Source organism: Notothenia rossii, assembly GCF_949606895.1.
Source record: "Notothenia rossii genome assembly, chromosome: 7".
In the NCBI taxonomy this organism is placed as follows: Eukaryota; Metazoa; Chordata; class Actinopteri; order Perciformes; family Nototheniidae; genus Notothenia; species Notothenia rossii.
Window position 1 is genome coordinate 66,941,399 of NC_136905.1, and position 12,622 is coordinate 66,954,020.

A 12,622-nucleotide genomic window follows, 5' to 3' on the forward strand; every position below is an offset into this window, starting at 1 on the left:
CACAAACTGGAAGCTGATTCCACAAAAGTGGAGCTTGATAAGAAAAGGCTCTGGCTCCCATTGTACTTTTAGAGACTCTAGGAATAACCAACAACCCTGCATTCTTGGAACGCAATGCCCTAGTAGGACAGTAGGGTATAATGAGTTCTTTAAGGTAAGATGGCGCCTGCCCCTTAAGGGCTTTGTAGGCGAGAAGAAGAATTTTAAGTTCTATCCTGTGTTCTATAGGGAGCCAGTGTAAGGCAGCCAGAACAGGAGTAATGTGGTCCCTTTTCCTAACTCTGGTTAGTACACGAGCTGCAGCATTTTGAATCAACTAAAGCGACCTGACTGACTTCTTTGTACACCCTGATAATAAGGAGTTACAATAATCCAGCCTTGAAGTAACAAATGCATGGACTAGTTTCTCTGCATCGTTTTGAGGCAAGATATGCCTGATTTTTGCAATGTTATGTAGATGGAAGTAGGCGGTCCTTGAAATTGATTTTATGTGGGTGTTAAAGGATAAATCCTGATCAAATATAACACTAAGATTCCTTACAGTCTCACTGGAGGCCAAATTAATGCCATCCATAGTTAGTATATCTATAGATAATTTGTTTCGTAGATTCTTCGGGCCAAGTACAATAACTTCAGTTTTGGTCGTGTTTAACATAAAAAAATGTAAGGTCATCCACGTTTTTAAGTCCTTGAGGCAGTCTTGAATTTTATTTAGATGATTAATTTCATCAGGCTTGATTGATAAATATAGTTGAGTATCATCCGCATAACAATGAAAGTTTACAGAATGATTCCTTATAATATTGCCTAACGGAAGCATATATAGTGTGAACAAAATAGGTCCAAGCACTGAGCCCTGTGGCACTCCATGGCTAACTTTGGTTTGCATGGAAGAGTCATCGTTGACACGTACAAACTGAGAGCGTTCAGATAGATAGGACCTAAACCAGCCTAAAGCAGTTCCCTGTATGCCAACTAAGTGCTCTAGTCTTTGCAATAGGATATCATGGTCGATAGTATCAAATGCAGCACTAAGATCGAGCAAGACAAGAATCCCTTGTCTGAGGCTATTAGAATGTCATTTGTGACTTTAACCAGAGCTGTCTCTGTGCTATGTTGTGTTCTAAAGCCAGACTAAAAATCTTCAAATAAATCATAGTTTTTTAAGTAATCACACAGCTGTTTTGCGACTGCTTTCTCAAGAATCTTTGAGAGGAACGGAAGATTAGAAATAGGTCTATAGTTGGCTAAAACCTCTGGATCGAGGTTGTGCTTTTTAAGAAGCGGTTTTATCACTGCTACTTTGAATGATTGTGGAACATAGCCTGATAATAAAGACATATTCATAATATTTAATAAAGAAGTGCTAATTAATGTAAAAACTTCTTTTAACAGCTTAGTTGGAATCGGGTCTAAGATACACGTTGATGGTTTAGAAGAGAGAATCATTGAATTTAATTGTTCAAGGTTTATGGCTGAAAAGCATTCTAGTTTACTATCTAGTGTAATATTAGAACTTACGTTTCCGGGAGCTGTTGATAATACTATACTGGTCAAAGGCAAGAGGTCATTGATTTTGTTTCTAAGAGTAACAATTTTATCGTTAAAAAAGCACATAAAATCATTACTACTGAGTGCTATGGGAATAGAAGGCTCAGTCGAGCTGTGGCTCTCTGTCAGCCTGGCTACAGTGCTGAAAAGAAATCTTGCATTATTCTTATTCTCATCTATTAATGAAGAGTAGTAGGCTGCTCTCGCTTTACGCAGTGCTTTCTTATATTCATTGAGAGTAATATGCCAAATTAAACAAGATTCTTCAAGTTTAGTGGAACGCCATATCCTTTCAAGTTGTCTCGACTTTTGCTTTATTTTGCGGGTTTCTGCATTATGCCATGGAGCTAATCTATGTTGTTTTATTTTTTTATTTTTCAAAGGAGCAACAGAGTCTAATTTTATTCGCAGCGCATCTGTAGCACTATCAACAACATGATCAATTTGGGGTGGTGTACATTTTGTATAAGTTTCTTCCCTTACATTCAGACATGCTATCGAGTTAAGTATTGGTGGAATCTCTTCCTTAAATTTGGCTATAGCACTAACAGATAGGTTTCTGCTGCAGGAGCTTTTGGCTAATGCTTTGTAGTCTAGTAACAGTACTTCAAAAGTTACTAAGAAATGGTCGGACAAAGCAGGATTATGCAGTTCGACTAATAGTTGCTCAATTTCAATACCATAAGTCAGAACAAGGTCGAGAGTGTGATTATAGCAGTGGGTTGGTTTATTTACACTCTGACAGAAACCAACAGAATCTAATATAGAGTTAAATGCAACAGTAAGGCTATTTTTATCATCGTCAACACGAATATTAAAGTCACCTACGATAATTACTTTATCTGTTTTAAGTACCAAAGTTGATAAAAACTCAGAGAATTCTGATAAGAATTCTGAATAAGGACCTGGTGCACGGTACACTGTAACAAATAAGATTGGCTGCAAAGTTTTCCAGGTCGGATGCGTAAGACTAAAAACGAGGCTTTCAAAGGAGGTATAATTTAATTTTTGTTTAGTATTGATAAGTAAACTTGAGTCGAAGATTGCTGCAACTCCACCTCCTCGGCCCGTGCCTCGGGCAATATGAGTATTGATATGGCTGGGTGGAGTGGCCTCATTTATGCTGACATATTCTTCATGTCTCAACCAAGTTTCAGTGAGACAGCATATATCAATATTATAATCTGATATTAAATCATTTACCAATATTGCTTTAGATGCTAGAGATCTTATGTTTAAGAGACCACATTTAATCTTCCTGTTTTGTTGCACTGTAGTAGTTGTTACATTTACTTTTATTTGGTTATTATGTATGACACCTCTATTAGGTTTTACCTTAAATTGTCCTTGGGCAGACACACACACCGTTAATATTGGGTATTTTATTGGGTTCGGGATTCCTATGGATGACTGCCTAGGAGAGAGCGCAGAGAAGCGTGTAAGACTGCGACTCTGCCTCCTGGTCTCAACTCCAGTTTGTTATGGATTAAGTCAACAAAGCCCTGAAATGTTTGCCGAAATGAGATTTGCACCTTCCAAAGTAGGATGAATGCCGTCTCTCTTAATCAGAACAGGTTTTCCCCAGAAGGCTGTCCAATTATTTACGAAGCCCACATTGTTTGCTGGGCACCACCAAGACAACCAGCGCTGAAATGATGACATGCGGCTATACATGTCATCATTAATCAGATTGTCATAGTTTACTATGTCATTTTTGTGTATATTTTCGACATACTATACTTTGTCTTTTTTTCTGAAAATGTCAAGATACTTTATCATGTCGTTTTTTTCCCATATTTTTCCACATACTATACTATGTCGTCTTTGTGTACATTTTTAACATACGTTACTATTTTATGTTTTCTTGCATATTTACGACATACTACACTCCGCATACTATTTTGTGTTTTTTTGCATATTTACAACATACTACTAGACTACGTCGTCTTTTCTGATACTTTTGACATACTTTACAATGTTGAGTTTTTGCATATTAAGACAGAGTTATTCTATTTCGTTTTTGCTGAAAATGTCAACATACTACTGAAGGTGTTTTTGCATATTTTTCTATGTCGATTTTTCTATGTCGATTTTTCTGATATTTTTGACATAATACTCTGCATAGTTTTTGACAAAATAAACTATGAGTCTTTATATGTTCAACACACTATACTATTACTTATTTTAATATACTATACTATAACCAAACAATTAGGGTTTTTGTACGATGACACTTTGAGATTGCAGGGGATGAAACAAGGACCAAACTTGCAGAGTGCTGTTTGCATGTGTGCTCATAACCCTCATGATAATGTGTCTGGCTTGGACCACACACTCTCCTTTGGGCTCTCCAGAGACCACACACATAAGAGCTTTATCGATTGACTGAGGACAGATTAAGGATACTGTCTTATAGTCGGAATCCTTAGAAAATGTAGACGCATTCAATGTATTTGCTCTCTTATATTTGTTGCATTTTTCACTTATTACAGATGTTCAGGCAGAAATTGTAAATGCACAATCATCAGTGTGTCCCAACACTTATGGAGACTATAGGTGTACAATTAAAATAAGTAAAAAACAGATCTGAATCTGAAGATTTGACCAAATATATTTATTTAATCATTATTTACACTTTCCAATTGAGTCTTTTTGTGGTGTGGTGTTACTGAAACCTTAAGACGTGATTTGATGCATTTTATGCTCACAGCCACCAGAGTGTAGTAGAGTATAGGGAGCTCTCAGCCATCTGGTGTGGTCCTGGATACTTTACTACTCAATTCATGGCTCTATTCGTTGTAGACAAAGAAGACTTGAAAGAGGAACTGTGTGAGTGTGAGAGAGGAAGTTGATCTGAAAACATTAGTTTTTGTGTATCTTGAAACCCTTTAACTTTGTGGATAGTAACTGTGTGGCTATAAGTCCTGTCTTAAGAGACTTTCAGTGTGATAGTTATTATGCATTATTAAGAGCTAAAAGCTATTGATTTAATAGAATAAACTATTTATTTGAAAACGTATGACTTGCCAATGACTTATTCTTTAACAAAAACAATTGGTCTAATGTCACAATTAAAAGCTTTGCATAGAAATACCACATTCCATGCGTTAAAATGGACTCTAATAGAGCAAAACGTACACTTTTAACACGAGTTTGACCTATTTCATCAGTATAAGTAATAACTTCGCATTCTGCTATATCTGGGCAACATCAATTATGTATTTCCTCTTCATGTGGCAGAAAGCTGAGCTACACTTGCCTCTGTCTTTGTGTTTCTGCTTGCTAGTCTGGAGCGCTGATGGGGTTAACAGGACATGGAGACAGTTGGGCCGCACCCACTGAGCTGATTTGAATAACGCCGGTATTTGGCGCGAGGCTCAGAGCAGCTAGCCTTTCTTCATACAGGCTGTGACACCATTCCCCTCCCCAAGCACCCTGGAGTGGCGCGAAATGCTACAAAGAGGGAGGCGCAGAAAAGGAGAGAAAGAAAAAAGGGGGACAGGGACTGGATTGGCTGCCTCTGTAAACCTTACCTGTACCTGCAGTCATTGGGTTGCCTTGGAAACATGTGAGGTACAACATACTTAGAAAAAAGGCACAGGGATAAATAAAAGAGGAAGAAATAAGCAACACGCCTCTCTGTTTTGGCGCGAGACGGATAGAGAGATAATGCTCTCTCAGTGGTAGGCTATGGGAGGAGACAAAAGCAGGCATGAGTGGAGCGGGCCAGAACAAAGAGGGTAACAGCCTGGACTACCCCCCTCCTCTCTTATCAGCCCCCACCCCTACCACACAGCCTGAGGGCTTCAGGCAAGGCAGATGACTATTATAACCTTAATCAGTCCTTCAAAGCGAGCACTCACCAAACCAGTTTCTTTGTTCCAATTGGGATTCTGCCTAATTTTTGCTTGAACCCTTTGTCATTTACCATGTATAAAACCAGGAACTACACACACACACACACACACACACACACACACACACACACACACACACACACACACACACACACACACACACACAAAGCACATCTCTTCATTTTCTTGCTAAGATAAGAGCTTACTATCATCCACCGCCAAGTTAACGGGCCCATAGGAAGGTTTGCTGAAGCGACATTGCAGGCCAACAGGCTCCAAGTGACATTATTGGATTTGTTGTTATTGGCTTTCAGAGAGGCAGAGATTCACCCCATTACCCCTAATGTGTAGGGTAAGTAAGTGGGTGGCAGCTGACTAAGCAGTAGCATCTCTCTGTTGGGAAAGATTCACCCATCAGAAAGCAAAAAGAGCAGGGCAGCGGTTCCTCTTGCTTCCTGCCTCCAGTGGACTCAACACAAAAACAGGAAGTCTGTGCTGCCTGTGTGTTTCCTCGGCTGTATAACAGAGACTCTCTCTCTCTCTCCCACACACATACAGCACTATAGTGGGGAAGAGGAAAGCAGGGTACCGATTATTACATAAGTTCCACAGTGGAGGCGACTCAGGCCCTGGCGACAACAGCAGTCACATTCAGGCACAGGCTGAAAAGAAGGAATTGTAACCATGCAGGCCCAACAGAGGCATCTATACATTCACCATCAGATAAGAGACAGTCTGATAGCACACACTGTGTGGGAGTGAAATCTGCATTTAAAGCATTTCAATGTATATTGATGCAAATACACTCTCTAAGGCCTAAACTCTCACACTGCAGTAATTGGTCAATAAATTGCCTTTTGATGTGTGTGTGGGGAGAGGGGGAGGTGATTACTGAAGGCTGCACCGAGGGGGAGACAAAGAGCACAGGCACCAAAGTGGAGATCTAGAGGAGGTTTATAGTTGTGGTGGTGGTGGGGGAACTATAAGGGTCTGCAGGGGGTTAAAGGGGACTGGGGAGGAGGGGTAAAACCCCTCTCTGAGTAGCTTGGGGGGGCAGAAGGAGAAGGGGGTTGACGGCACTCAATGAAGCGAAATTCAAAAGATGCAGCAAGTGTCCCAACTTCAACTGAAGCAACCTAACACCGCAGAGCCAAACAATGGAACATCTGGTGGCTGAGCTGCAGTGGCTCTGATTTAAACTGCTGCTCTGTGGAGAAAACCCCCAACAGTAGCAACAGGTTTCAACATATATCTGAGATCACAGATACATACTTGGCATCAGCTCGCTCTCTTTGGCACCTCTGGCTACATTGCTTCATTTTACTTGAAAGCATAATAAAGTTATTAATTAACTTTTGAAGAAGAAGTAGAAGAAGAACAAGAATAAGCACAGGAACAAGAAGACATACTTTATTGATCCCGAGAATAAATTGCAGGGGATGTTGACTCTTTCCGAAGCAGACTGTTACCATGACTAACTGCAGCCTTATCCCAGTTAAAAAATATACAAAATAAAAATGGCTTTTGAGCATGTTATCCAGGCCTATTCCCACTGTCTTCCAAAGTTACAATGGCAGCTTCAACCTAGTTTGCAGTAATTAGAATTTAAAACAAAATATGACCATATGACAATGATATGATGCTTTACACACTGAAATGAAAGGGATACTGGTAATGCTAAATCTGCATAATTATTAGTTATTTGGAGGGCAGTGAAACATTAAATATCAATATATAAAGTTAATATGGCATGTAAGCCAAACAGACATAAACAAACAGTTATTATCAGTGTGGCAGTGAGTTTGTGCCCACCTGAAGAATATAAATCCATTGTTCTTCTTTTGGCTCTGTTTTGGTTTCAGCTCCTTAGGATAATACCTGGCTATTTAGCTGGAAAATATTCAGCTGTTAATACTTACATATGGTTTAAAGCATATATTTCTTGGGGTCATTACCGCTGATATAATAAAGAAACCAAACTCAACAGGGAGAGGAGTGAGGTACAGAAACCTAGGGGGTTATAAACTCACCTGCCAATAGGCGCTTTCACACCAAGTACTTTCCCCAGGAATAGTTCCTGGAACTTATGGCGCTTTTCCACTGCAGTGCGTAGTACAGTTTAAGCGTGCCGTGCCAAACCCGGCCCGTTTTTTGTTGCGTTTCCGCTAGGGGTAGATAACGGATACTTTTTTTTCTGGCCCTCCAAAATCTTGTTTTTTTCCGGGCCAACAACCGGGCTGAATATGCTAAATTAGTGAGAGAATCGCTGGCAAGGGGGCTACTACTACAACAAAATGAACATATTTTACCGTGATTTAATTGTAATACATGTTTCAAAATGTTGCTGAAGTACCAACATACTGATACCGGTTAGTAAAAAACCATGAATTAATGCTTTGACAAGTCTGCAGACAGACGGCAGGCGAAAAACCTTTTAAAATGCGTGTTTTCTGAATGGAGATCGGCTAAGCTAACGTTGTATGCTCCGACCGTCCACACTCACAACAACGGCCTATACAGACATAAATAAACCAGCGACTGTATTCGCCATGACACAGACAGTCTGTGGTTTGTACTTGTTTAACTTTTGTCCAGTTTCTGAACAGATATGAGGAGCTGTGAGCTCTCAGTGCTAACAAATAACGGCTGATGTTGCTTTTGTGGTTCGCATTGAAGATGACGTCACGGCTCCGCCTACACTGCGTTACTATAGTTACTGCCCCAGCTACTAAACTGTAATGGAAACGCAGCATAAAGTGAGCCCGGCCTACCAAGGCTTAACTATACTGTACTAAGCCATGTGAGGCCCTTCAGTGGAAATGTGCCATTAGTTCCCCGGAAACCTTTAGTTCCAAAACTATCTACTAAATCGCGTTCACACCGGAATAAGTCCCTGACGGAGAATTACGCAAATGAAGCCGCTGACGTCACTTCTTCTTCTTCTTCTGCTTTGGGTTTACTGGCAGGCCGCAAACCACTTCACGGCGTATACTGCCGCCCGAAGTCCCCGGAGTTGGGGACTGGCTTCAGTAGTGTATAAGTGGGAGTCCCAGCAGCTTCGACTGAAGCCTTCCGAGTATATCGCCAGAACGCCGACACCTCCTCATCACTCCATTGCTCCCATGTTTTTTTTTGTGTTAGTCTCTCTCCGTTGGTAAGCTGGGCTAATGCTAATAATGCTAATGCCAGCAAATACAATGGCGGCTTCACAAAACCTTTCCGAGTTTTACGGGGTGTGGTTTGCAATTCAACCAGCCAATCTGAAATTGGAACCTTTCTCTCCCCAGGAAAGTCCCTGCTAGAAAAATGGGTGAAAAGGTCAGCAAAAAAAATTTCTAGTTCCAGATCTTTTTGGTGTGAACGCACAATCCCAGGAACTATCGGAACTATTCCTGGGAAAAGTACTCCGGTGTGAAAGCGCCTAATGCTACTCAGTCAGCTTAGAAAAGACAAACAATGGCTTCATGTTCAGAGTCAAAGCCAAGTCTGCAACAGAGTGAGACAATAATAAAATGTAAACAATAAATCATGTATCTATCGTGTACAGTAAGTAACCAGGTTTAACATAATATCCCAATAATATTGATATGAAAAACAGAAACAACGGCAAAATATAAGTACCTATCGGGACTTCTAGCGTATTTCCACTGCAAGGTCTCGCACGGCTTAGTACGGTATAGGCCTTGGTAGGCCAGGCTCACTTTATGCTGCGTTTCCATTGCAGTTTAGTAGCTGGGGCAGTAACGCAGTGTAGGCGGAGCCGTGACGTCATCTTCAATGCGAACCACGAAAAACCAACATCAGCCGTTAGCTGTTAGCACTGAGAGCTCACAGCTCCTCATATCTGTTCAGAAACTAGACAAAAGTTAAACAAGTACAAACCACAGACTGTCTGTGTCATGGCGAATACAGTCGCTGGTTTATTTTATGTCTTTAGGCCGTTGTTGTGAGTGTGGACGGTCAGAGCATATACAACTTTAGCTTAGCCGATCTCCATTCAGAAAACATGCATTTTAAAAGGTTTTTCGCCTGCCGTCTTGTCTGCAGACTTGTCAAAGCATTACTTCATGGTTTTGACTAACCGGTATCAGTATGTTGTTACTTTGGCATCATTTTGAAACGTGTATTACAATTAAATCACGGTAAAATATGTTCATTTTGTTGTAGTAGTAGTAGCCCCCTTGCCAGCGATTCTCTCTGACCATTCAGCAGTCGAGAGTGTTTAAGTCACTAGTTTAGCATATTCAGCCCGGTTGTTGGCCCGGTAAGAACCTCGATTTTGGAGGGCCTGAAAAAAGGTGAAAAAGTAGTCCTGAGCCGGAACTACCCCTAGTGGAAAAGCAAAAAAAAATGAGCCGGGTTTGGCACGGCACGCTTAAACCGTGCTACGCGCTGCAGTGGAAATGCGCCATTAGAAAGCTTTAGTGACTCACTCACAACCAATGTCCCCCTGTCTCACCAATTCAGTGTGTGTGTGTTTAGAGGAGTGTTGGTGACGGGGTTGCCAGGGTGAGGGCAGCACAGCAGTTGTCACTGTTGAGGCCCTTTTCCCCCTCTCTCCTTCTGCTTATCCATTAACCAGCACTATGGTTACTTCAGCGCAGCTAATGCCCCCTCTTACGTCTCCAGTGGCCACACACCCTATAGGAACAGATTTCTCATGTTTGTGTCTACAGACTTTTTTTCCAAGTCTCTCATCTTAATTGCCAGCACCAGCTCATGTACGGTGTTGGCTACGCATTTGTTTGTTTACAAACTGCTGGACTGTCCATCCTCAGCGTGATTTTGTCATAAACCCAGATCGGAGAGTTTAGCGCGAGCCACTGACAGCTCACACAGTGTGATGGTTTGAAGACCTTTTGATGGGTTCATTATAGTCAGAGCTGTAGTGTGTCTGGGCCCAGATGGCAGCGGCGTTTACACTAACGGGATTAGGATTAGCTCCAGATTAGACAGGCGAGTTGAAAGGCCTGCTCCACTAACACGGCAAGGCTCCCTAGCCCCACGTTAACCCTGCTGAATTGATCTCAGATGCTACTAACCTAGCTGTAAGTCATATGCTTGAGAAAAGGGCCAAATAAAACAACATAACAAACAAACAAAAATGCCTTTGGGCTGTACAACAGGTGCTGCACAGGAACTCCCGACACCTTGTGTGTTTTATTTTGTTTAAGGAGGTCCAATGTGTTGACTGGCTGAAGTTTAGAGCAAAACACTGGTTTGAAACCGGGCAGACAGGGCCAGATGTATCCAGAGAGAGGAACATATACAGCATGTTTCAACGGAATCCTCACTGTTATCTAACATTGGCTTTAGGATGGGGAGGGTGAGCAACAGAGAGAGAGAGAGAGAGAGAGAGAGAGAGAGAGAGAGAGAGAGAGAGAGAGAGAGAGAGAGAGAGAGAGAGAGAGAGAGAGAGAGAAACTGAGCTCAGAAGAATGACCTAGATCAGCAAATGGTAAGTACCAGACTGGGGGGGGGGGGGGGGGGGGGGGGGGGAACCAGCTGACTGTGTCTGAGGGGAAACGTAAGGGAAGAAAGTGGTGCAGAGAGAAGAAGACAGACAGAGAGACAGAGAAAAACAGGGAGTCAGAGAATGTGATATCTTGCATGCCAGCATATTCATGTAGGGGTAGCCTCATTAGGTTCAAATGGACAGTAGCAGCCACAGCCTCGGCTGAGTTCCCGGGACACAACCAGGCTGGAATGTGGGTCAGTAGGCAGAGCGATGGAGGGCTGCGACCAGAGAACATTTCCTGCAAGCATTTGTGTGTGTGTGTGTCCTGACAAGAAAGAGATGTGTGTATCTGCGTCTCTTTCCTGCTTGTGTTTCCCTCATCTTCCTTGACTGTCAGCGTCTTGAAAAATAGAATAAGGGGAAGGGTGTGTGTGGGGTGTTGAGTAAGAAAAGGGATGACAGTGAGTCCACTTCTCCTCCCTGAAACTGCGAAATATTAGATTATAAAAATGCAAAGTAAAATATCCAGATTTTAAAATGTTACTTGGGTAAAAGTAGAGAAACTTTATCAGCAAAATGACTAAAAGTTTTCCAAATAAAAGTACTCATTATGCAGAAATGGCTCCCTTACTTTGTGTACTATTGTTGCACACTGTATTGGTTGCACAGTATCATATTAAACAAGTTTATCATATTTCCTATATAGTAACTATAGTTTTAATTGGACATAAAGTGTGCAGTAAGTATGCACTATTTATTTCTGAAATGTGGTGAAGTAGAAGAACAGAGTAACAACAAATTGAAGTAATTGAGTACAGTACTTAATAATAATACCGTTACTTAGTTACTTTCCACCACTGCTGAGCATTCCTTTCTTTTGGGAAATGATACAGCTCATTCTCACACAGGAGATCATGATGTTATCCTAGGTAAGCCTATATTATATGTCCTATATTCACTCACACGTAGGTCAGAGATAGGCAGCCAGTTCAACCATGCTGTTAGAATCACAAACCAGTGCAGTGTGCTCATGGTCCATTTCCTCCTCTGCCCCACTATGTAAACATGCAATGTATACATGCTATACAAACCAGGCCTGGAACACAAGCCGTTAACACGGTGGAAATGTTGCTCAATGTGTCTGTGTGTTTTTTTCTCCTTCAAAGTGCAGAGGTAAGAGATTCATCACAGTGACAGCTAGGTCAGACCGTTGTGAAAGTGTATCCTCCCTCTTTCCAGAATCAGAATCAGAATACCTTTATTAGTCCCACAGAGGGGACATTTACATAGTTACTGCAGACAAAGAGCCACAGACAGCTTAATGTTACATATGTTACATATGTTACATGCATTAAAGTAGTAATTTATGTACATAATTTTCAAAATACACATCCTGTAACAGTCCTTAGGATTTAGCAGCCAGGTGTATATTACACAGTTATTATACATATACATATATATATATACATATACATATACATATATATATATATATATATATATATATACATATACATATATATATATATACATATACATATACATATATATATATAAATATATATATATATATATATATATACATATATACATATACATACAGTGGGGCAAAAAAGTATTTAGTCAGCCACCAATTGTGCAAGTTCTCCCACTTAAAAAGATGAAAGAGGCCTGTAATTTTTAGGGGTGCACCGAATGGGAAATTCTTGGCCGAAACCGATACCGAAAATAGGAAACAGTTGGCCGAAAACCGAAT